Source organism: Lissotriton helveticus, chromosome 9 (assembly GCF_964261635.1).
Source record: "Lissotriton helveticus chromosome 9, aLisHel1.1, whole genome shotgun sequence".
Classification (NCBI taxonomy): domain Eukaryota; kingdom Metazoa; phylum Chordata; class Amphibia; order Caudata; family Salamandridae; genus Lissotriton; species Lissotriton helveticus.
Genome location: NC_136070.1, coordinates 1,279,698,646 through 1,279,726,115, shown reverse-complemented (window position 1 = coordinate 1,279,726,115; position 27,470 = coordinate 1,279,698,646).

The following is a 27,470-nucleotide window of genomic DNA, read 5'->3' as shown; positions in this document are numbered from 1 at the left end:
CCTAGGTTTTTGTGTTGTTAATGTAATGATTGAGAGGAGTTTAAACTAGGCTGGTCTCTAAATATTCCTCAGACCCTCCCCTACCAGATTTGTTGTTTATATGTTACCCAATCAAGCCCAGAACGTGGGAATTATTACAGTAAATGAACAGTGGTTCTGCTGCTTACAAAACTAAGTTAAAAGCAAAAGCAAATCATTAAAGACCCTGGTCCGTATATTGACCTGTTCTTTTATACAACAATATCAATTTGTTGACAATGATTTAATCAAAAATAAGAGAGTTCTCTCAAGAAAGAATAATTAAATTTATATATATTTTTGCAGTGTATTGACACACAAGATATCGAAGAACCATACATAAAAAAAAATTGTAAGCAGCAGAACTACTGTTCCTTTGAAACACTGTGACATATGGGAGAGGGTGCTAGCTAGCACACAACGCTACTTTACCGAAAATCTGCCCTCAGTGAAATCCACTCAAACACTCTGGGAGGCTTACAAGACGCTGCTCAGGGGCCAGGCCAACTCTCTTATAGAGGGATACAAAAAATGCAAATGCAGAAAACTAGAGGAGCTTGAACAGGAGATGATGTCCCAGGAACGCCTCCTTCGAGTACTAAATACCCCTGAAACTAGGCATGCACTGGCGCTGGGGCGAAGGGAATATCATGACGTGGCGATAGAAGCAGCCAAGACCCTACATTGGGCCAGACAATGCCGCCTCTATGACATGGAACGCAAGGCAGTGAGCTTTTGGCGTGGCTCGATAAGAGGGAACAAACTAAGCACTTGGGGCAGATTTACAAGCCCCTTGCGTCATTTTTGCGCCGCCATTGCGTCACTTTTTGTGATGCAGGAGCAGTATAAAAATGCGGCCCATTTACAACATGAATACATCTAGGGAGATGCGTCACGTTGTAAACCCCTGCGTCACATTATACCTGCGTCAGGTATAATGTATGCAGGGTGGGCGTTCCAATACAAAAAAGCCTTGTAGAGTGACGCAGTGAAATCTACAAGATTTCACAGCACCACTTCTAGGACGGCACTGCGTCAAATTCTTACGCTTGCTTGAGTGACGCAGCACAATGAGGATAGGTCCCCCCCTGCATTGATGGAGTTGCGTCGTGCTTGCAACACGACTCCAGCAATGCATTACTTTTGCGTCAATAGATGCGTCAGAATTTCTGACGCATCTGTTAGTCGTTGCGCCATGGTGCGCCGTATGGTAAATATGCAACATCCATAGTGGTGCAAGGGTTTTCAGGTTGGGGTAGGGAAAGAGACGCATCTTTACAGATGCGTCACTTTCTTTGTAAATCTGCCCCCTTGGTGCTTGAGATTCAGATGTTGAGGTGTGGGCTAGTGAGGGATAACTGCAGAGTTGCCGATGTCTTTGCCAACTACTACGCCTGCATCTACTCACTGGGGGGGCACGTGCATGCCCTGTCTGTTGGGGTTGTATGACGTTACAACGCATACTTTTACAACGCACACCTTTACAACGCATTTTTTAAAACGCAACATCCATTACAACACATTCCATTACAACGCATGCCATTACAACGAATTTTTAAAAACTACCTTTACAACGCATTCCATTACAACGCATACTACCTTTACAATGCATACCATTACAATGCATAACATTACATTGCATGTATGGTAAGTATTGGACAGTGTAGGGGTAAAAATTACTATTCTAACTCCAGGGGGTGCAACAGTAGGGTAAGTGTTGGATGGTAATGGTATGCGTTGTAATGACTGCGTTGTAATGGTATGCAATGTAGTGTCATGCGTTGTAAAGGTTGCGTTGTAATGGCATGCTATGTAATGGATGTTGCGTTGTAAAAGTTTTGTTGTAATGGTAGTGCGGTGCAAAAGTTGCGTTGTAAAGGTTGTTTCCCGTCTGTTGGCGACAGACAGAGCGCTACTCAAGGAGGACATTACAGAGGAGGAAATCCGAAGGTCTATGAGAGAGCTTGAGTCAGACAAAGCCATGGAACTTAATGGGATACCAATAGAATTGTATAAGATGATGGGCTCTCATCTGGCTTTATATCTCCTAACTATGTACCAAGAAAGTAGGGGAGAAGGGATGCTGTCATGCGACCAAAGACTGGCCACCATCGTGGTCATGTATAAAGGAAAACCAGCTGAGGACTGTGCCTCATATAGGCCAATATCTCTCCTAAATGCAAAGATACCTGCAAAACTGCTAGCACGGCATCTGTTCAAGACGAATGGGCCACCTGGACCAGTAAGGATTTAAGCCACACCCTAGCACTACCCTCAACCTCCAGCACCTTCATGGAGTGCTGGAGCAAGGGGCTAACCTGAGAGGACCAGGGTGTCATTTGTAGTGCTGGCCAAATTGGGGTTCAGCCCTAGATCTATGCATGGGGTTTAACCTCTCTACACCGGCTCCAGGGCACAGGTCAAATGAATGACAGTCGCTGCAGAGAATTCCAAATTTTGAGGGGCACCCGAAGGGTTTCCCCCTACCCCTGCTAATTTTTGCCTTGGCCCTCGAGCCATTGGCAGCTTGGATCAGGCAAGACCCACTAGAGAGGGGGATGCAGTGGGAAGGGCAGTGGGAGGCCAAAAAATCATTGTATGCAGACGATATCCTACTTTATGTGACTGGCCCACAATGCCCCTACTGATGCAGATCATCACAACCTTTGGTAGGTACTCGTGGCATACTATTAACTGACGCAAATCCATATTGTGCCTTCTCAGGGGCCCGATACCACAGTTACCACTAGACTGCATGGCAAAAATACATCCTACGGGATTCCAGTACTTAGGGGTCTACATCACTCCGAACCCCCTGCTCTTACAGCGTAAAAATCTGACCCCCAGTTAGATAGACTGAGACGCGTCGTGAAGCCTTGGAAGTCATTGCCACTCTCAATATTGGGCAGAGCCACCCTATTCAACATAATGCCACTACCCGCTTCCTTTACGTACTGCAAAGGACTCCCTATGAGGTGCCTGGGTCCTACTTCAAGGTGAGCGAGGATGAGGTGCGAACACTGCTATGGACGGGAGTCCCGTGTTCTATAGCTTCGTCCGAGTTAACAAGAGGTTGGTATGGTGGAGGTATTGTAGCGCCCAACATCCAGAAATATTACTGGACGGCGCTACTCGCCATAATCAATGGAGGGGCCTCTCACTGTCGGAACCAACTTCTGTATGGCCATTGTGGTATTGGGGCAGCGAGCCTAACCATGGGCCTCATAATGCAAGGTGCAGAGAGAATGGCCAGACTCCACGTGGCCAGTGGCCAGCTCTGCAAGAAGCAGGGACATCGTAAGTATTGTGTGGGCCTCGGGCCAACCATAATTTTGAGGCCCTGTCTAAGAAAAACGTGAAATGTCTTATCCACTTTCATCCCATTTGTACACTCAATGCTTTGATTTTATAATTCACAACTCTCTTCTGTGGCCAGCCATGCTCTGGGCCCAACATTAGATCAAGGCTGGCCAGCACCAGAGAAACCGAAAGATCCAGTCTGAACCAGTCCATTGCATGTGGTGCTGTGGACTGTTGTCTCACTCTTTGGCCTGGACATATGGAGGGTGTTTCTTTGTAAACTGCACTCCAGTTCCAGCGCAGTGAGAAACATGGGCTCAGGGTCAGGTGGCGCCAGGTTGTGATTGCACCGGCCCAGCAGGGGCTTCATGTGGATGGGCCAATCATGGAGCGGGGTGTATCATGCCTCACTGCGTATGAATACATGGCCTACTAGCCACATAAGCAGAAAAAACAGTGGTTCGACCACGGCTTCTACACACAGTCTATGTCGGTACACTGTAGTTAGTCTGTTTCAATCAATCAATCAATCAATCAGCACATTTATATAGCGCACTACTCACCCGGAGGATCACAAGGCGCTTGGGGGGGGGGGTCCGCTACTGCTCGAACAGCCAGGTCTTGAGCTGCTTCCTGAAGGCGAGGTGGTCTTGGGTCAGGCGGAGGCGGGTCGGGAGGGAGTTCCAGGTCTTGGCGGCCAGGTAGGAGAAGGCCCTTCCTCCTGTGGTGGCTCTTCGGATGCGGGGGACGGCGGCGAGGGCGTGGCTGGTTGATCGGAGCTGACGAGTGGGAGTGTAGAAGTTGAGGCGGCTGTTGAGGTATCCTGGGCCTTGGTTGTGTAGGGCTTTGTGTGCGTGGGTGAGGAGACGGAAGGTGATTCTCTTGTTGACCGGGAGCCAGTGCGGGTCTCTCAGGTGTCCGGAGATGTGGCCGTGTCGGGGGACGTCGAGGATGAGTCTTGCTGAGGCGTTCTGGATCCGCTGGAGTCTCTTCTGGAGCTTGGCGGTGGTTCTGGCGTAGAGGGCGTTGCCGTAGTCCAGTCGGCTGGTGACGAGTGCCTGGGTGACGGTCTTCCTGGTCTCGGTCGGGATCCAGCGGAAGATCTTGCGAAGCATACGCAGGGTGTTGAAGCACGATGAGGAGACGGCGTTGACTTGTCTGGCCATGGAGAGGGAGGAGTCCAAGATGAAGCCCAGGTTGCGTGCGTGGTCCGTTGGTTTGGGTGCGCTGCCCAGGGCGGGGGGCCACCAGGAGTCGTCCCAGGCGGAGGGCGAGGATCCCAGGATGAGGACTTCCGTCTTATCTGAGTTCAGTTTCAGGCGGCTGTTCATCATCCACTCGGCGACGTCTTTCATCCCTTCGTGTAGGTTGGTTCTGGCGGTGGCGGGGTCGTTGGTGAGGGAGAGGATCAGCTGGGTGTCGTCGGCGTAGGAGATGATGTTGAGGTTGTGTTGGCGTGCGATGGCCGCAAGGGGGCTCATGTAGACATTGAAGAGGGTGGGGCTGAGCGAGGAGACCTGTGGAACGCCGCAGATGACTTCGGTGGCTTCTGATCTGAATGGTGGTAGGCGGACTCTCTGTGTTCTTCCGGCGAGGAAGGAGATGATCCATTCTAGTGCCTTCTCCTGGATTCCGACGTTGCTGAGACGCTGCACTAGGGTGCGGTGGCAGACAGTGTCGAACGCTGCGGAGAGGTCCAGGAGGATGAGGGCCGCTGTTTCTCCGTTGTCGAGCAGGGCTCGGATGTCGTCAGTGGCTGCGATGAGGGCGGTCTCGGTGCTGTGGTTGGCCCGGAAGCCAGACTGCGAGAGGTCGAGGGATCCGTTCGTCTCGAGGAAGGCGGCCAGCTGCTTGTTGACGGTCTTCTCGATTACTTTGGCCGGAAACGGGAGGAGCGAGATGGGGCGGTAGTTTTTTAGTTCGGTGGGGTCCGCTGATGGATTCTTCAGTAGAGCGCTGAGTTCGGCGTGCTTCCAGCTCTCCGGGAAGGTGGCTGTGTCAAAGGAGGTGTTGATGATGTCTCGCAGATGGGGTGCGATGACAGCGTTGGCTTTGTTGAAGACGTGGTGAGGGCAGGGGTCGGTTGGGGATCCGGAGTGGATGGAGTTCATCGTCCGGATGGTGTCTTCGGTGGTGATCGGGGTCCAGGCGCGGATGGTGGTGGTGGGGGGCGTCGGTGCGGTCGTGGGGTGCGTCGGTTGTGTGCTGAAGCTGTTGTGTATGTCTGCGATCTTGTTGTGGAAGTAGGAGGCGAGGGAGTTGCAGAGGTCTTGCGATGGGGTGATGTCGTTGTTTCCGGCGCTGGGGTTGGAGAGCTCTTTGACGATGGTGAAGAGTTCCTTGCTGTTGTGTGCGTTGTTGTCCAGTCGTACCTTGAAAGCAGTTCTGAGTTTGAGCCATTTGGGTACCTAGGGGGCGATTCACAGAACTAACTTAAGACAAAATCCTAAACTTACTACTTTTGGTATTCACAGAAGTTAGGAGTTTGTCTTAATTTTGTTTTAAGATAGACTTAGGACAGACTTAAGACAAAATCCTAACTTAAGTCTGTCTTAAGTTTGTCTTAAGACAAACTTAAGACAAAATCCTAACTTCTGTAAATACTAAAAGTATTAAGTGTAGGATTTTGTCTTAAGTTAGTTCTGTGAATCGGCCCCACACTGCTGACGGGTGCTTTTGCTTACTGCATTGCCTGTGCTGCGAGAAACAGGTATTCAGAGTCAGGAAGCAACAAGTTGAGTTCACACAGCCTGGTCACAGCCCCAAAAGGACAATGCAATCTCAGAGAAACCCCAGCATGACAACCTTTACTGCACAGTATGGGACAGAGCTATAAAGCCATTGCGTTGCGATTGCCTCACACAAGGCTATGCAAGGCAACGCAGGGGCTTGATTCAGATTTACTAAGACATGCAACGCCACCTGGCGTGGTCCCGCGTGGCTTGGTAAATCCAGAGTAATGAAAGGCAGCGCAAGCCGTTACATGGGTGGAGAGTGGGCGTTCCCGTGTATCCACCCAAGCTTTTTGTAACATCCCCGATTTACGAAGTCTAGTAAACATGGGAATGCATCATATTTAATGCCTTCCCGAAAGAGGCGCAACAAGGAGAAATATCTTTATTTCTCCTCGTTGTTTCCTCTTTCTAAGCGTGCGCATTCTGCAGCACACAGAGAAAGAGGAAAAAGCATCTAAAGATTGTCCTTCCTGCACAAAAACAATCCTGCCTGTGATGCAGGCACCCTTGGACCACGGCACAAGGGTGCCAGCGGTGGTGCAAGTAGCACTCAGTGCACCAGTGCAGAGAGAGAGCAGGAATACACACCATATATGAGTGAATATGGAGCTTTTCTGCCTTCTCCCGATCACGCAGAACACAGCACGTTGCCTTGCTGCGTTGTGTTGCGTGAAATGTTTGTAAATCTGCCCCTAAGTATCCATATGCTAAATATAAACAAAGGCCGGTGCAGCGAGGCTTCGCCTATACACTCTGCAAGGTCAGCATGCTTGCTGAATCAAACCAGAATAAAATAGGTCTTTTCCTTAAGTCTCTCCTTCTCTCAGGTAGACAGCTTGGGATGGCAAAAAAAAATAAGTTAACAAACTGCTTATTTTTTAACTCTAGACAGTGTGGAAGCTAACCCGGAAGTTTAATGAGGGGCCCATTTGAAAGTGGGGGTCCTGGACCAGAGCCCACTTTGCCCATGCCTTAAAATGTCTCTGAAAAGAAAGCCAGGGCATTTCTGGGGTGGAAGGGCACGATTACACAGGCGATGCCCCGATGGAAGTCGATATCCTGAAATCTATTCGGGCCTTCTAGGATTTGATAAGTGAAACCTAATAGGGATCTCCAAGGTGGGTGATCAATGGGAACAAGGAGATGCCATCCCGTGCCCGAAGGCAAGTATAACTCACGCCCTCAGTATGCACTGCTAATTACCCATTTATTACATCAGTCATGACATCATTGGTAATATCACAGCAACATTTGCTCTAAAATTATTGATGAGAAAATTGTGCAAGGCAAGGGCGCGAGTTATAGTTACCCTAGGGCACGAGATATAGCGCTAGATGTAGGTAAATACCATTTACCGATTCTAAAATACCGAATTTTACCGATTCGGTATTTTAGAATCGGTAAATGCTATGTAGGTAATTACTCTGTAAGTATTACCGAATCGGTGCGATTCGGTATTTACCGGTAATTCCCATTCATTCCTATGGGCCTGTAGGCCCATAGGAATGAATGGGAATTACCGAATCGGTATTTACCGATTCGGTAAAAGGGGGGAAATATTCAAGGGTGGCAGGGTGTTGCACCCCTGAATAGTGCATGGGTGCACATGTGGCACAAATACATGCCCTAAGGGCATGTATGTCTGCCACATGGCACTGTTATTAAATGCAAATAATTGCTTTTTTTTAGGCTTTTCGTAATTTACCACCAACTTGTAGTTGGTGGTAAATAACGAAGCACTCACTTGAGTGCTTCCTACATTTCAGATTCTGTAATTTACCGAATAGGTATTTAAGAATTCGGTAATTAACCGAATTCTTAAATACCGATTCGGTAAATTACCAAATCTGAAATGTAGCCACCTACATCCCAAATGCCTAATACCGGTCGGTAACAGACGAAATTCGGTCATTTCGGCCGTTACCGACCGGTATTAGGGTTCCTACATCTGGCCCATAGTTTCTTCAGATTACTATAATTATAACTGCTGAATGTCTATGGTTTTGTGTGTGTGAAATCCGAACCATAACTATAACGTCCCTGTAACCTTTGGTTGTTTAGTGAATTTCTAAGGTTTTTTAAAAATTATATTTCATAACTAAAGCATCCCTGAAACCTTTGTTTTTTCTGTGAGTGTCTGTGTGTGTGTCTGTGTGTGTGTGTGTGTCTGTCTATCTGTCTGTCTATCTGTCTGTCTAATGCCCAGGCATTTGACTGACACTACTGTAGCCACAAAGGCTGTTCAGGGTCAGGTGCACTAGACATATGACTGCCACGTCACCAAGCCTATTAGCATTTCAAATGCAAGCCTGAAGTGTGACTGACTCTCTCCCAGTCCATCCGACCTTGCAGAACCAGTGATTATTCTACAGTCGACTGAAAGACACTCAAGACCGCATGTCCCATCAGAGCCTAACTTTTTGCAATCAGAAACTTTCAGCTTAAACCAGAAACATTGATTCTGCTACCACAGTACATTTATTTATAGCCTCCCCTCGGTCTGGACAGCGGAACTGCTGGAGGAATGTATATTTTACACATTGTTCCGGGGGACGATCGTTTACATCTTTTGCAGGAGATATCAAGTGTCTGTTTAAAGAATCAAATAAACAGCGTGTCACCCGCGTGCCTGCCCCACTGCCAGACACAAACAGAGCCGGTCAGGGCAACCACTGCTGGGAACAGCGACAGCGGCATCTCTCACGGTTCACGCGGAGGCCGCACGCGCCAGAGCTGCCGACTCTCAGACCCTTGATTTATTTCATGTAATGGTTTTATGTAGTGAAAACCAGGCCCTAAACTTTCAGAGCACTGCACAGCAGTTAGAAACACTGTCAGCTCACCACATTAATATTAACCGTTTAGAAGAAACACACTGCTAACTGGTTTAGCACTTGGCCATTTTTTTTATTTTTTGCAGTTCTATATAGTGGTAAACTTGGAGGGGCCGATTCACAGGACTAACAAGAAAAAATCCTAATCTTACTACTTTTGGGATTCACAGAAGGCATTTAGTAGTAGTAAAGTTAGGATTCTGTCCTAAATTTGACTTAAGACAAACTTAAGACAGACTTAAGACAGACTTAAGACGGTTTTAAGACAGACTTAAGACAGACTTAAGACGGACTTAAAACAAAATCCTAACTTAAGTCGGACTTAAAACAAAATCCTAACTTAAGTCTGTCTTAAGTGTGTCTTAAGCCTGTCTTAAGTCTGACGTAAGTTTGACTTAAGTTTGTCTTAAGTCAAACTTAAGACAAAATCCTAACTTTACTACTACTAAATGCCTCTCTGAATACAAAAAGTAGTAACTTTAGGATTTTGTCTTGTTAGTTTTGTGAATCGGACCCATAGTGCTTTACATAAGCACCAGTTACATTACACACGGACACATTCATTTTTGGTTTGCATAGTAGATTAATTGACATACTTAGAATCACAGGATGTTGAGCCAATGCCAAAACTCAAACCTGGTTCCCCAGTTCCAAAGTCGGCAGCTCTGGCTGTTACGTCACATCCTCTCTCCTTTACGCCACATCCTTTCCTCTGTAATACCGGGTGTAAAGACCAGGTGTCACCGAGTGTTAGTTTGTCCCATTTCAAGCTGCTGTACATTACTTAGACTGTAGGTGACATCCTTTCATTGCAAGGAATGAATCCACATTTGCCTCCAACTTTTTCCTATGACACTGTTTATGCTTCAGCTGCCATCTTTATTGTGGGCAGATGAGTTTATGTGCTTCGTGTGTTCTCTGACTTTTATGCTTTCCTTGCATTAAAGATGGTCAGATCTTCTGGTCTTTGTTTGACGCTGCCAGAAAATGCCCTCATTTTTACATCTTTCCTAAGCAGCGCATGCGCGTTGTCTCTTTGAGACCTGCTGTATCTACAATATGGGCTTTGGGCACCGCCCATCTTTTTAATTTGATCCTTTTACTGACCTTCGTAAATTCCTGCTTTTATTTGGTTAATATCCTTAGTAGTCCAACCATTTGTCCTTTTCTAAACTCCCATTAGGACTGCCCCTGCTAACATGTACTCTTTCTCTCCATTTAATTGTTTACATTTTGTAAGCATTCTTTTTTTTCTTTGCTTGTATCGGCTAGCGCTCAGTTACAGATTGTTGTGTTCACTTAGAGCCAGATGTAGGTAGTCAGTGAATTTCCCGTTACACACCGGTATTTACCCCTTTCCATGTAGGAGGCTGTAAATAAGGATTCGGTAATTTACTGATTCCTTATTTTAAGGAATCGGTAAAATACTGATTCCTTAAAAAATACAGAATCCTTAAAGCCTATGTAGGTAGCACTTAAGTGAGTGCATTTTTGCTTTAAGGATTCGTTATTTACCACCAACTACAAGTTGGTGGTAAATACTTAATACCTTTAAAAAAACAATTATTTGCTTTTTTCAAAGTGCGATGTGGCAGACATACATGCCCTTAGGGCATGTTTGTGCACCACTTGTGCACACATGCACGATTCAGGGGTGCAACAGGGTGTCAATGTGACGCACTTCCACCCTTGAATAAGCTCCCGCTATTACCGATTCGGTATTTACCGAATCGGTAATAGTGAACGGCGTCCCATTCATTCCTATGGGCCTCCATTCCCATTCATAGGAATGAATGGGAAGGTATTCCTTATTACCGAATTAGTTTTACCGATTCGGTTATAAGGAATATTACCGAATCGGTAAATTTTACCTATTGTTTACCTACATCTTATTTACCGATTCCTAAATACCGAATCAGTAAAATTTGGCATTTAAGAATCGGTAAATTGAGATTACCTACATCGGGCCCCTAATCAGCTAGTTATTTGCGGTGAAAATTTTAGTTTTTAAACATACAGTTCACATACTTATCCACAGCTTCCCCAATGTGTAAATGCTTTGTTTGACTTACTTACCGGCATTCCTCATTTTGTTTCCTTTTGGCATTGTTTTAGAACCATCATCATGTATTTACATTCTATTACTTTTAAGACACAGTTTTTCCAACGCTGAGACTCAAACCTGGTTCGCCAGTTCCAAAGTCGGCGTCTCCGGAGGTTATGCCACTGCCTCTCTCCTGCTGGGCATAGGCGTCAGCGTCTTTGGCTGCAACTTTTATAATGTCTTTTTTTCTCGCTTGCAGGGAACTGCCAGTGGAAAAGCCTGCTTCCCAGGGGTTGTCCTTCTTGTTTCCTTTGTAATGCTCCTGACCTCCCTCCCACTCTCCAGTGGTGAAATACACCGTTCACATGCTTATCCAATGAATTCCCTAAAGTAAATGCTTTGTTTGATGTCAGCATTCCTCAGTTTGTTTCCTTTCATCATTGATTTAATGATAACCTTTATGTATTTACATACTATTTTTTTTAGGCACAGTTTTACCGACACTGTAATTCGAAACCGGTTCCCCAGTTCCAAAGTCGGCAGCTCTGAACGTTACGCCACAGCCTGTCTCCTGCTGGGCATAGGCGTCAGTGTGTTTGGCATCAACTTTCATAATATATTTTTATCTCCATTACGACACTCTTGCACTCCCTCCCACTCGCCAGTGTTTTTTTCTTTGCCTCATGGGATTATCGTTCTGATTTAGAATAGTATAAAAAGAGACTACAAGTCCCACAATGCAAACCAAAAACCTGGACTGGAGCAGCTAGTCGGACACGGACCTAGGATAATTCTAAGGGCTGAATTCAGCCTTCTCTGGTGACAGCACTAGGCACTTAGCTCTGTTGGTACAAGTCGAATACTTGTAATAATGTCCAATATTTAACAATTAGCAGAGTCCCATCACTACTGTGTTCAACCTCTAATTGGCAGACCTTTAATTTACTTTTCAAAGTCCACCTTGCATGTAACAGGCATGGGGAAGAGCTGAACTTGCACTGGCGCAGAGTACGTGGCTTTGTTTATCCCCATCTCTGCATTCCTTGTGGCTCTGAAGTGCGCATGCGTGCTTCCTTCCAGCCAGCAGCTCTTCGGAGTCGAGACATACATGCTCTGGCTCTGCTTGTTTGTCTGGGGTCAGCTTGCTCAGATTTGTTGCTGCCACTGTAGTGAAGACCCTTAGGAGGGGAATGAATCTAGAACACCCAGGATAATGTGCTGCAAGACGAAACACTTGTAAGGTCCAACGGGTGAGACATATCGCTATGCCAATGCTTGTTGCAAACTTCAGATGTTATGTTATGTTAATGGGATTTGTAGAGCGCACAGCTGCCCCAGCAAAGGGGCGTCCCGGCGCTGGCCACGTGAGGGCACAGACACACATAACAATCTCAAAAGAGGCAGGTTATCCTGAAGCCAAGAACTACACTAAAGGAAAGAGAAATGTTTTAGTAGCTTTCCTAAAAGCAAGCAGGCAGTCTATGCCACGAATTTGTTCAGGCAGGGGATTCCACAGCCTAGGAGCGAGGTAGCAGAAAGAGCGCCCGCCAGCACGGGAGAGCCTAACTCTAGGCATAATCGCCAGATGTTGTCCCGCCGAACGAAGCCGGCGGGAGGGGACAGAAAAGGTGAGCAAGTTGCTCAGAAGATCAGGACTAGCAGATTTCAGTATCATAAAAGATAGATGAGAGAGCACCAATCTGGGAAAAAAATGTATAAGAGCACCATATTTACAAGCACGTAGTTAGTTAACATATACCTTGCACCAGAGTGTCTTATATTCAGTAGTGAAATATATAGAGTGTTCAGGTAGGGTAACAATAATCATAGCAGTGTGAGACTAATGTAGAAATGTTGGAATGAATATGAAAACCTCACGTTCTCATGTTAAAGGAATCATGTAAGAGTTAAGTGGAACCTTGCAAACCAGTTAAATTGTGTAGGCCTCATGGCAATTCACAGAAAATCTAAACGTGCTGCTAAAATAATGTGAGGTGGGGTTAACGTGGTTCTTCCAAAATGTATTATCGAATTTAGTATTGAAATATATGCTTTATAGATGTGTTGCCTTTTAGAAACGTGTGTTAGTTAAGAATGCTGTTTAAATCAAGTTAAATGTTTTCAGAGTGCAGGGACCCGCTTCATGTAAATCAAGTAGGCTCGAACTGATAGTGATGTTCCTTTGATCTGCAATGTGCTCGTTAGAGGAGAAGTCGAGAGGCGCCAAGTACAGAGCTTTACATATGTTTTACGACCTATAGATATGGTGGAGCCTGGAATTTGAGGCCCACTGTAGGACGGCCTGTATGCAGGTGCGAGGGGTCCTAATCAGTCGAAATGAATGAAGCTTTGTTCAGTGGCGCTTGGCGCAGGCCTGTAGGAGTCTTCAGGAATTTCAGGGGGTACCGGCGCACTGAAGAAGAAGCCTGGGAACCAAGGTCAACTTTAAGGAGGGTCTTGAAGAGTACCATCATGGAGTTTACCGCGCAAAGATGTACCACGTGAGGGGCGTCCCAAGGGGCGTTCCTATCGGAAATGTGATTTTGTATTAGGGAAAGCGACCCGGGAGGAGGGCAGAGCAGATGATTTTGGGAGCCTAAGGAAGCGGATGGGTAGGCAGATAGGCTGATCAGGAAAGACCCATTATCAGAGAAGAGACAAAGAGAAGTGCGTGATCTTAGGAAGTCACCACGGCTGACACCTTTTGGGGTAAAGATCTTGTTAAGTAGGGATGTCACTTAGTCTAGTGCAGGGACAGACTAACCGGAATTTTCTTTTCTGTAATGACTCTTAAGTTGCAACTTGTATCCATTTTGGCAACACTAATGATATTTGAACTTGTACTTATTATTCTGTTTTGTAGACTCAGATTATTCAAAGAATTTATGTTTATAGTGATACCAGTATACCTTTTAAACCTTATCTTGAGAAGTTTGTATCTTCAGTTATCTTTGGCTTTATATTAAATCTTTAAACTTTATCACTGGTCAGTGGTTATTTAGAGTGGTGTAAGTTCTTAATTGACTAACCTAGTAGTAGATTATCTTTTACTCAATGACAGGTACCAACGATTCAGTCGACTTGATTTGGGATCTGGTAAGGTAATTAGAAACCAGAAACCCCGCGTTAACAGTTGGTAGCAGTTTAGGATGGTTATCTTCTTGAGGAAGGTAATCTAGAGAGGTTAGTTTACCCCAAGGCCCCTAGACATCGAGAGACGAGCAGCGGAAGAATCGTGAACCGAAGGTGCAGACGGTACGAGAAAAGCAGCAGTATCGGAGGAGAGTGAGTATAACAAGGGTCATGCGTGAACAGATTGCGGTGTTTTGTGTCGTATTTGTATTGTAATGTCTTGCGGAGTTGAATGCCTGTAGTGTGAATGAGAGAAGGTTGTGAGCGCGCGCAACCTGGTGAACTGGTAAACCTGGTAAACGGGTGAACTGGTGAATCTTAAGTTCAGGCCAGAGCTTAAGTGGTTTTGGGTGTATCGAACATCCAGAGTAGTTGTCGACCATAGTACGGAGGTCACGAGGTACCATTGACCGCCGTGGGACCGAGATAGGGGGAGTGTAAGAGTGAGCGTATGAGTAACGGACGCTGGTCGGAAGTTACTGTGTGTGTGAGTAACCTATCAGAGAAGGCGATTGTCTGGAAGGAAACGGAAAAGACATTTCGTCAAGTTAAGGTGACAACTACAGAAAAGACTGTGGGCGTACAGTCAAGAAAGGTGATCGCTTGGACGGAAGTAATCATTTTTCAGAGTATGAATGGGACGCATGCATGACCGAGGAGACGAGCTGAGAAAGGAGGGGAACTGCTGCAAAGGGGGACGAGTGACGTCAGAAAGAGCCGCGCTGAGATAGGGTGGCGAGTGAAGAGCCGCGACGTGATAGGACTGTTGGTGTGACGTCGGCAAGAGCCGCGACGCGATTGGGCGGCTGGTGCGACGTCAGTGAAAAGTCGCGCTCGGATAGGCCAGTTAGCGGGAACAGAGCGGCGATTGGTAGATTGTCATTAGGAAGTAAACAAACGCGGAGAAAAGAGAAATCATGAAGTGCTTTAAGTGTTTGAAAGGGATTTTTAAAAGAAAAAGAAGTGAACATTATTACGGGGAAGAGGCACCGCCGGAGGGTACACCAGCTCATTATATGGCAACGAATGTGGGGCTGCATACAATATTATGGATTGGGGCTTGGAATAAGCTTACGGAAGGGAATGAGGAAATGCAGTTCCCGAAGTATGGGACGTTTAAGTTAGAGGTGTTGCATCGGCTGAAAGCAACCATGTCCTCATTGAAACCCTCGCCTAGACCAACACAGTTTGAGGCCCTTAATGCATGGATTAGGGCTGCACACGACAGGAATTTGAACAGGCGTCAACAAAGACTGACGCGATCGGTAAGAGCAGTGCGAGATTCCAAATGGGACGAGGAGGCAAAGAGATGGAGGGTACAGGCTATTGAAGTAGAGAAATTGTATCCCATGAGGGAGGTGGGAGGAGGAGGAAACCTCATGGAAGAGGACGAAGAAAGTGAGTCGGAAGACAACCTGATAAACAGGTTGCTGTTAGATAGACCACCTCCGAGAGGTGGGGAGATTGAAAATAGTGGGACTGTAATAGAGGGGTATACACCACTCCCCGTATCAGAATGGACACCTATTAAAGGCGAGGAGACACCTCACAACAACACTGTGCAGAGTGTAGTGGGAAGGTTTGTGGTGCAGAAAACGCCAACCACCGAAAGGGTTGAGTCTTTTGGATTGCCAGACGCTCTTCAAGTGCCTGTTACCATAGGACCTATAGTATCGATCTATAACCCTGAGAGAGATAGAGAGGAAGAACAGAGGCAATTGGATAGAGAAAGGATTGAGATGGAAAGGAGGAATAACGTGACAAATGCATGGAAGCAATTGCCAGGTTCGGTAACGTGGAACACCCCATTAGATACAAAGGTAGGTCCCAACTCAGGACAAGGAGGTCAGAGAGGACCGATGGACCTAAGGGGACCGCGGCCAAAGTCCTATACAGAATTAAGAGCTGATTTGAGGGAATGGGATGGGTCCGCAGTAACCCCGAGTAACAGGCCAAGAACAGAACCAGAGTGGGAAAACAGAGGTAATGGGACTGTATCTCATTGTGGGGCCAGCGAAAGCAGTCAGGGGCGGGAAGGCCAAAATCAGGAGAATAGAGGGGTTACACGTCCTACGGATGAGAGGGAACAGCAGGAGCAAAATAGTAGGAGTGTAGAGTGTGAGGAGATGTCCCGTCTCTGGGAGAAAGGTGGAGATCAGATGGTACATGCTTTTCAGAATAGGTTTAGGTGCCTTCATCATGCACTCGGAGAAGACGTCCAACATTGGAGAAAGGAGAACAGTGATAGGTCCCGCCATGCCTCGAGTAATCAGGAATCACAGGGAAATAGTGAGGAAAGGGGGAGCAATGGAATGCCTTACTATACATCCAGAGAAAACAGGCAGAACGGGGAAGGTGGGAATGTGAGAAGCAATGGAGTATTTCACCATCCACCCCGAGAGGATGGAAAAGCCTGGGATCTAGAGAGGTGGGAGCATGGGAAGACTCCGCAGAACTCACCGGAGCCTAAACGCAGAACTCGGAGCTGGGATGGGAGAGATGTGGATGGAGTACCTCAATCTAGTGTGTTGAACGCTGCAATTAAGGCAAAGAGACTTGATGTCACCAGTTGAAAATCAGATGTCGATGAGATAATTGATGGTACATTGCCTTTAAAAAGGATAGAATTGTATGAACAGGATGAGCTGTTGTTCATGGCAAAGGATATTACTAGGAAAGCTAGAGCGTTTCATGAGAAACTGACCAATTTGGCAGACAGGTACGCCGTAGATTTATCTAGGACAAGGGCATTGCAGAGTAACCACAGATTGCAGTACTCGGACCAAGACCTAGATGAGAAGAGAACTACCGGATTAAAAACACACATAAGAGAATTGGTATCAGGAATAAGGGTGTGGAGAGAACTGGACAAATGGGAAGAGAGGTGGTCGAAGAAGGGCACTGTTAGACGGAGTACAAGTGTGATGACCCCAGAGGGAAGGGTAATGCAGATGGAGGCATTCCCTTTGCGAGAAATATCAAACGGAAATTATGTACATGTGCCCTGGAGTAGAGGAGACTTAGCTGCGTTTACCAACTCATTTCCGAAGTTAAGGGACAATCCAGTAGAGTGGTATAAGCAGGTAGAAAGGTTTGTAAAGATCTCGAAGGTATTGTGGATTGATTTGAACACGTTGTTTGACATCGTGGTTCCATTTGATTTATGGACATCATGCAAGACTAGTGTTGAATGGCCGAATACTGAACCAGTGAGGGATGCTCGGACTAATGGACCGTCCGAGATTGTCATGCAAAAGTATGAAAGGGTAATAGCTTGGCTGAAAGATAAGGTACCACCACAGGACATAGATTGGGTAAAAATAGACCGAACGAGACAAGAACCAAAGGAGACCGTTCATGAGTTTTATGAGAGGTTGTTGAAAACATTCAAGCAATACAGTGGACTCGATGTAATGGATCCCAAAGATCTGGGCAGTTTGTGTCAAAGTTTGTTTTGGGGTTGAGACCTGATATTTGTTTGATGATTCAGCAACATTTAATATGTTGGCAAAACAAACCACTAGATGAGATCCTGCGATATGCGAGATACTGTAGTGACGAAATAGATTCTAAAGCCAAGAATCTAAAGGAGAAATTGATGGTGGTGCAAATGCAGTCAGCCGGGAAGGGCGGACAGCAGAAACAGGGAACGGGGACAATGGGACGGAAGTCAAGTGGTCAGAACAAGGATAATGAAGAAGGTCAGAGACCTAGGGTAGACTTTGCCACTCTTAAAAAGACGACAAAGTGCCACCAGTGTCACCAGGTGGGACATTGGCGACGCGAGTGTCCCTTTAACCCTGAAAATGGAGAGCTAGAAGTAGAAGAGCAGGTTCAAGAAGTTCCAGCTCCAAAGGTGACAGTTCCAGGAAGCAAGGTGGCCAAAGGGGGGACTTTGGCTCCACGGGCCCAGTTCCCACAGCCACCGAAAATAGCGACAGGGGGAAAGGTCTTTAAACAAATGCCTCTCTTTATCGAGGAAGAAAAGTGTTATTATATTGATCCATTGACAGGACAACGTGTGAGTGGAGAAGAGGACTGTACCCTTGGGGCAGTCCTAGAGGTGGATCAGAGAGGGCCGTTTGTGGAGGCAGAAGTGGCAGGGTGTCCTACAACGTTCTTAGTGGATACTGGAGCTACTCGATCAACTCTGAGGTCAGCGGTGGTTCCAGACTTGCCGATGTCAGGGGAAACAATTCAGGTGGTAGGAGTCGCAAACAAAAGGCTGACTAGTCCCTTGACAGAACCAGTGTCTGTGAAGATAGGAAACCATATGAACGAACATCAGTTTGTGGTTTGTGATTCGAGTCCTGTATGTCTGTTAGGAAGGGATTTGCTGTGCAAATTGAACTGCACAATATACTGCACCCCGCAAGGAGTGGAGGTACAGACTACAGACGATGATGCTACTTTCAAAGTAGCCAATTCAAAATCCTGTGTAGAACTATATCCTACTCTGACAGTAGAAGATCTTCCCCAAGACTTACGAGATGCAGTAGCGTCAGAGGTATGGGATTTCACAGGAGAAGAAATAGGATTGATTAAAGGGGTAGAACCAGTAAAAATAATGGTAAAGCCAAATGCCGAGTTTCCAAGAACGCCTCAATACAAATTGTCCCAGGAAACGATTGCAGGAATAAAACCTGTGATCGAGTCAATGATTCAACAGGGAATACTGAAAGAAATCGTGGGTAGTCCTTGTAACTCCCCGATTATGGGTTTGCAGAAACCTAGCGGGAAGTTCAGGATAGTTCAGGATTTACGAAAAATTAACAATATAGTCGTTTCATGTTGTCCCGTGGTACCGAATCCATCAGTGATACTGTTTCAAATACCATGTCAAGCAGAATGGTTCACAGTGATAGATCTTTGCCAGGCTTTCTTTTCAATCCCATTGGATGAAGAGAGCAGGTATCTTTTCGCTTTTAAAATGGAAGATCACGTTTTAACATGGTGTCGAATCCCACAAGGATTCACAGACAGCCCATCTATCTTCAACCAGTTGTTGAAGAAGAATCTCGAAAATCTAGTACTGCCGCAGAATTCGGTTCTGGTCCAGTACATAGTTGACCTACTTGTTGCGTCAGAGACTGAGGAAGCTTGTAAAGTAGATTCCATTGCCTTATTGAACCATTTAGCTGAAAATGGACATAAGATATCTCCGAGCAAGTTGCAGTACTGTCTGACAGAAGTACAGTATTTGGGGCACCGGTTAGAAAAGGGAAAACGCAAGGTGTCCCCAGAGAGGATTGAGGCGATAATGAAGATGAATGCGCCTACGACACAGAGAGAAGTTCGGATGTTTCTAGGAATGGTTGGTTATTGTCGACAGTGGATAGTTAACTTTTCACTGAAAGCAAAACCCTTACAGAAACTGACGCACAAGGAGGTGAGTGGTCCGGTACCATGGGACGACGAATGCCTAGTGGCGTTCTTGCAGCTGAGAGACGACTTGTGTCGTGCTCCGGCTCTGAGGATGCCCGACTACGAGAAATCATTTTCACTCTATTGCTGTGAGAGGGAGGGATGTGCTTTGTCAGTCTTGGCACAGACCCACGGAAATGCCCGTAGACCAGTTGCATACTTTTCGGCTACATTAGATCCGGTAGCCGCAGCGTTGCCCGGATGTCTTAAATCCGTTGCTGCAACGGGTGTCAGCATTGAAAGGAGTGAGAGTATAGTGATGGGACACCCGTTAGTGGTGTATGTACCGCATTCTGTAGAATTGTTGATGACCAGGACGAAGACGCAGCATCTGACCAATAGCAGGCTCACGCGCTACGAGCAAGTTATCCTTGCCGCGGAGAACGTGACCCTCAGGAGATGCTCTGTCTTGAATCCTGCTACTTTGATGCCATTACCTACTGTAATAGAAGGCGAAGGATGTGAAGACCACGATTGCCTTGATGTGACTGAACTATGCACGAAACCCAGACCAGATATTGTGGATGAGCCGTTGTCTGACCCTGATGAGATTTACTTTGTCGATGGCTCATGTTTAAGAGACGATACTGGTCGGTTGAGAGCAGCTTATGCTGTTTGTACCATTACTGGAGTTGTGGAAGCCGCTTGCCTGGAAGGAGTACATTCCGCACAGGTAGCAGAAATTATTGCCCTAACTCGTGCCTGCATAGCAGGAAACGGAAAGAGAGTCACCATATACACTGACAGCCAATATGGTTTCGGTGTGGTTCACGATTTCGGGCAGTTGTGGTCTCAGAGAGGTTACATGACCTCCTCTGGTTCGCCCATTCGAAATGGAGAATTTGTGCGATTGTTGTTAGAAGCATTACAAGATCCAGTTGCCATAGCAATAGTAAAATGTGTAGCTCATACTAAGAATACAGATTTTGTATCACAAGGCAACAGGTACGCTGATGAGGTCGCACGCTATTGTGCGGAACAAGATTATTCTTTCTCAAAGGTGGAAATTGATGGTGCTGAAGAAAAGACAGAATTAAGCATGATGTTGGAAACTGTAGACACTTGGGAGGATTTGAGAGTGATGCAGGAGAACGCACCTGAAGCAGAGAAAAAGGCATGGGAGATAGCAGGTTGCGTGAGAAGCGAGATGGATTTTTGGATTTCAGCAGATGGGAGGGCTGTGTTACCTGAGGAACTAGCGAATCCCATGGCAAGGCAAATACATGGTCCAGTGCACCTAGGAAGAGACGCTATGATGAGAGTGTTTAGGCAGACTTGGTATTGCCCTAAATTTAGAATAGCAGCAGAATCAGTATGCAAGCGATGTGTTACCTGCCAACAACTGAACATAGGCAAAAGGACACCAGTCACACTGAGTCACATTGGGAGGTCGGGGGGGGGCTTTCAATAGAATGCAATTAGACTTTATTGAAATGCCAAGAGTTAACCGCATTAGGTATGTGTTGGTGGTTGTATGTATATTTTCCAGATGGGTTGAAGCGTACCCTACACGTAGGTGCGATACACTCACAGTAGCTAAATTGTTGCTCAGGGAGCTGATACCGCGCTTCGGGGTGCCTGCCTCTCTGGAATCGGACAGAGGAAAACATTTTAACAGCGAAATAGTGAAGATGTTGTGCTCCACATTAAAGATCGATCAGAAACTGCATTGTAGTTATCGACCAGAAGCCTCAGGGATTGTGGAACAAGTAAACGGCACTCTGAAGAATAGATTGGCTAAAGTTTGTGCATCCACATCTTTGAGTTGGCCAGATGCTCTTCCTTTAGTGCTCATGAGCATGCGCAGCACACCTGACAGGAGGACAGGTCTCTCTCCACACGAGATTCTGATGGGGAGGGCCATGAGACTTCCTACAGTTCCAACTGCTGCCCTATTGAATATCACAGATGATCTGATCTTGGATTATTGTAAGGGACTGTCTGACGCCATCCATTCTGTGTCCCTTCAGGTGCAGGCGGCTGAAGTTCCAGCATCAAGGAATCTGTGTCATGATCTGAACCCAGGGGATTGGGTGCTGGTCAAGAAGCACGTCCGGAAGAACTGCCTAGATGTACGTTGGCGTGGGCCCTTTCAGGTAATCCTGATCACGAACACCGCGGTGAAGTGCGGAGGGCTGCCCAATTGGATTCATGCATCCCATACTCGAAGAGTTCCAGCACCTCTAGAAGAAACAGCTCCTATCCCAGACGAAAGTTCAGTCGTGGAAGAAGAGTCACAAGAGGGGATTGGATCAGCTGAGGGGGTGTCGGAAGAAGGTGGGAACGCATCGGATCCAGAAGAGGAGAGAAGACAGGACGGCAGTGAGACTGAAGACGCAACTGAAGGAGAGAGCTGCAGTGAATACGACTCAGACACAGATCAGTACCAGAGCGATCAAGAACCGAGTGTGAGGACGAGAAATAGGAGAACAAGGCTTGGAGCTGCCACTTGGCCGGAAAGAAGAAGGAGGCTAAGTTTAAGGTCGGCTCAGGAAGAAACGCTTGCTCCTATATCCGAAGACTCGGATCCAGAAGAAGATACCCAGGATCAAGCCGAGGAAGGTCCTAGAAGATCAAGGAGGGTGCGAGTGCCTAGCAGAAGGTACTCTACTCCTGATTGGACCTACCTCGTTGCAGATGTCCGTGGGACACAGAACCGGGAGGATCAGGGAAGTGAGCCTGATCAGAACTGATCCGATCATCACAGTGCAAATAAGATTCCTGCTGCCAGGAGCGGAGACCGAAAGGTTGCTGACACTCAACATCATCTATCCTCCTCTCCTGAGCGGAATAAGAAAATTGATTTTAGAGACAGTTGATTTTCCGGTTTGCTGTTCACGATATCCAGTATTGGAGGGAACTCTTCTTCGAATGGAAATGCTTGAGCGAGTAGTGGAAGTTCTTGGAACACTCATTGTTTTGGACTAATACCTTGTTGCAAATGTCTTCAAAGGGGCGTAGAACTGGGAAAGTGAAGAAGGTGATCTTGGTCAGAACGAACCCCTTTGTAACTGTGGATGTAGAATTGATAGTACCAGGAGTGGAGATTGAAAAGACCTTAACTCTCCCTTTTGTTCGACCACTTGTCCAGAGTGAAATAAGGAGAATAATCCTAGAGACAGTCGAATTTCCGTGTTGTTGTGAGAACTGCCCAATATTTGAGGGAATCCTTCTTCGTATGGACATTTATGAAGACGTAGTGTCACTCCTTGCAACATTCATAGATTCTGACTGATAAAAGACTTTTGAAAAGGAATTGTAAATATTGCTGCAAGATAACCTAGCGCCGAGTGGAAGAAGAAAATGATAGGGTCTCCCTTTTAGAGGACGGAGAAGGGCTAGGGTTGTCTATTTCCTACAGGACTTTAAACTGTTTTGCGGAGCAAATTGTCAGCTTCTAAGTGTTCAAGAGAAGAGACATTGTTTGAAATAAAGTCTTTGTTCGGAGAGAAGGAGAAGCTGATGCTGGAAGAACATCCAAAACTACACTGTTTGAGATCATGGAGGCTGGCAACCCGAACCGCAGGGCAAAATGTATAGTTGGCACACTTTTAGGGGTGGTGATTTCACTTATAGTTTTAGTGGTTACTGTCTCATACATAGTGGGACATGAGAGAGATGCAACTGCAGTCAAGGAAGTCAAGGAAGTCAAGGAAGTTAAGGGAGTGTCAACACAGAGAACAATCACTGTTAATCATAAGGGAAACATCAATGATAAAGACAAAGCTTTGTTAGATGCGGAAATTAAAAGGTTGCATACAGATGAATCACAGGGGAACTTCAGGTCAAATGCTTATGCCAAATTGCTTTACGAATACATTGATGTCATGGAGGCGAAGAATTGCTACGTTTGTATGCAATTACCAGCTTCGGTGGAGGAGGGTATCAGATACCATCATCTTCCATTGACATATGGAATTACATGTAGTTTGTTGTTAAGCATATTCTATGGACGAGAGGGGTTCGAGTATTATTTCTCGAACTTTGACTCGACATTGCCAGAGGTCCCAAATTACAAGCATCTGAACAAGTGGGACTATTACAAGAGCGAAGACAGATTACACAAATGGTTCATTCCATGGAAAACGTTAGATACTTCACATGCCCGAAGAAATAATCTGACTTGTCAAGTGTCAGAAATTGAGAAAAAGTTTATAGGGCAGGTAGATACTAGATACAGGAGGCAAAAGATTCTAAAGGCTTCAGGACAATGGGAAACAGATTGGACCAAGGAAGAAAGGATACATCAAAGAAAGGGTAGCTTTGGTCCAATTGCTTTAGACAAGGAGAAATGGGGGAAACTGTGCATTCACAGGAGTTACTCCTATTATGAGAATCTGTATGTAGGTCAAGTCAGTTGTGAACATGCTTTTCAATTGGAGTACTACTCCAAAGATTTTCTGAAAGAGATGCAAGCAATTCCAAATGTATATTTTGTATGTGGAAGAAATGCCTATGTGAAGCTACCAGATAATTGGTACGGATCATGCTATCTAGCAATTGTCTTCCCCAAAATATATCATGTTGAGAATTTAGAAACGACAAAGAGAGGAATACCAACTAGAGGGAAGAGAGGGCTAGGTGCAGCAGAAGTAATTGGGGATGTATTCGGTGCTGCATTCCCTATCTTGGGAGTGATACTGAATGACATCAAAATTAGGAGATTGGCTACAGTCGTAGATAGGTTATCTGCCAGTACTGCTAGATCATTAATGCTGGTGGAGGGTGAGATGCAATCGATAAGGGCAATGGTTCTTCAGAACCGACTTGCTCTAGACGTTCTGTTAGCCAAAGAGGGCGGAGTCTGTAAGGCCTTGAAGGTCCAGGAATGCTGCACTTACATTCCGGACAATTCAAAACCTCTAGAAAAATACATACGAAACATCACTGCGATACACCACGAAATTGAGGATCTGACAAAGATAAACGTGTGGGAAAAAGTAGGTCATGGAATGGGTAAAGTTGGAGGTTGGTTTGCCAACCTAGGAAAGGGTATCGTTTGGTACATACTGAAACCCATCATCATAGTTGTGATTTGTGTAATCACTTTGTGGGGATTGGTGCGTTTGTATCAGTGGTATAAAGCAAACAGATTGCAGAGATCTATGAGAGAACAGGAGAAAAGGTTGACAGCGATGCAAGATACACAATATAAGAGTCTGAAGGCATTGGAGACAATGAAAAGAAGTGGGACTGCCATGACTTCACTTTGAAGAGTCCTACAATTTTGTGATGGTGTTTTGATGGTGATGACCCCTGAAGGTCATCAAAGGGGGGACTGAGAGAGCACCAATCTGGGAAAAAAATGTATAAGAGCACCATATTTACAAGCACGTAGTTAGTTAACATATACCTTGCACCAGAGTGTCTTATATTCAGTAGTGAAATATATAGAGTGTTCAGGTAGGGTAACAATAATCATAGCAGTGTGAGACTAATGTAGAAATGTTGGAATGAATATGAAAACCTCACGTTCTCATGTTAAAGGAATCATGTAAGAGTTAAGTGGAACCTTGCAAACCAGTTAAATTGTGTAGGCCTCATGGCAATTCACAGAAAATCTAAACGTGCTGCTAAAATAATGTGAGGTGGGGTTAACGTGGTTCTTCCAAAATGTATTATCGAATTTAGTATTGAAATATATGCGTTATAGATGTGTTGCTTTTAGAAACGTATGTTAGTTAAGAATGCTGTTTAAATCAAGTTAAATGTTTTCAGAGTGCAGGGACCCGCTTCATGTAAATCAAGTAGGCTCGAACTGATAGTGATGTTCCTTTGATCTGCAATGTGCTCGTTAGAGGAGAAGTCGAGAGGCGCCAAGTACAGAGCTTTACATATGTTTTACGACCTATAGATATGGTGGAGCCTGGAATTTGAGGCCCACTGTAGGACGGCCTGTATGCAGGTGCGAGGGGTCCTAATCAGTCGAAATGAATGAAGCTTTGTTCAGTGGCGCTTGGCGCAGGCCTGTAGGAGTCTTCAGGAATTTCAGGGGGTACCGGCGCACTGGAGAAGAAGCCTGGGAACCAAGGTCAACTTTAACGAGGGTCTTGAAGAGTACCATCATGGAGTTTACCGCGCAAAGATGTACCACGTGAGGGGCGTCCCAAGGGGCGTTCCTATCGGAAATGTGATTTTGTATTAGGGAAAGCGACCCGGGAGGAGGGCAGAGCAGATGATTTTGGGAGCCTAAGGAAGCGGATGGGTAGGCAGATAGGCTGATCAGGAAAGACCCATTATCAGAGAAGAGACAAAGAGAAGTGCGTGATCTTCTTAGGAAGTCACCACGGCTGACACCTTTTGGGGTAAAGATCTTGTTAAGTAGGGATGTCACTTAGTCTAGTGCAGGGACAGACTAACCGGAATTTTCTTTTCTGTAATGACTCTTAAGCTGCAACTTGTATCCATTTTGGCAACACTAATGATATTTGAACTTGTACTTATTATTCTGTTTTGTAGACTCAGATTATTTAAAGAATTTATGTTTATAGTGATACCAGTATACCTTTTAAACCTTATCTTGAGAAGTTTGTATCTTCAGTTATCTTTGGCTTTATATTAAATCTTTAAACTTTATCACTGGTCAGTGGTTATTTAGAGTGGTGTAAGTTCTTAATTGACTAACCTAGTAGTAGATTATCTTTTACTCAATGACAGGTACCAACGATTCAGTCGACTTGATTTGGGATCTGGTAAGGTAATTAGAAACCAGAAAACCCGCGTTAACAGTGACACAGTGTCTTAAAATGAATCAGCTTCTCCACGGGGAGCCAATGCAACCGATGGATAGTACTGGCGGCAGAGCAAAAACACAGAAGACCCACCAGGGCTCTGACAGCAGCATTTTGAACACGCTGCATCCTGAGTATTTCCGCCTTATTTGCCCCCAGAAGGAGGGAGCTAGCATAGTCCAGGCGAGATAGAATAGTCGCCTGAATGATCAGTTGCCGTATTGGCGGATCAAAAAACTTCAGAACGGACCGGAGGCCCCGCAGAAGGCCAAAGCAGGTGGCAGCAACTTGCCTTGTGTGGGCTTGAAAAGTAAGAGATGAATCCATCATGACCCCAAGATTTGTAACCACTCCCTTAGGCGTGGGTATTACACCCAGAGCAGTAGGCCACCAATGCTCGTTCCACAGACTGGCATTATTCCCAACCAACAGAATCTCAGTTTTGCTAGCATTTAGTTGCAGGCAGTTGGCAGCCATCCCTTCTGCTACCGCAGTCATCCCTTCTCTGAATCTGGAGGCAGTCAGAGAGGACGCTTCAGCCAAGGTGATAACAAGCTGCGTGTCGTCTGCGTAGGAGACTATGGTAAGGTCCCATTGCTTGGCGACCGCAGCCAGAACATAAGGATTAAAGAGCGAGGGGCTCAGTGCCGATCCCTGGGGAACTCCCTGATCGATGGAATGGATCTGAGAAAGAAATGGGGGTCAGACACTCAGAGAGATATTTTAGTCAGAAAAGAACGAAACCATTCTAGAGCAGACCCCGTTACCCCCACCTCCCCAAGCCTCCGAAGTAAGCCATGTGAAACCGTGTCAAAGGCGGCACTGAGATCTAACAAGAACAGAGCCGCACTTTGACCAGCATCCATGATAGACCGCAGGTGCTCAGTCGTGGCCAGAACAGAAGGCCCGTTTCCGTACTGTGACCCGGACGGAACCCATTCTGTGAAGGATCCAGAATGTTATTAGAGTTCACGAACTGAGTTAGCACGTTGTTAACATGTGCTTCTGCGATTTTGGACACCCAAGGAAGAAGGGATATGGGTCTTAAAATTCTCAGGTTTGGTTGGATCTAGTGTAGAATTTTTTTAAATGGGCGAGACCCATGCCTGTTTCCATAGTGTCGGTACAGTCCCAGTTGAAAAAGAGGAGTTGATTATTTTTAAAGAGCGGAGCCCGAAAGATGGAAAGAGATTCCCTAAATTGCATTGGCCTCAGAGGGTCAGAGGGGGAGCCAGTTTTAATTTTTTCGCAC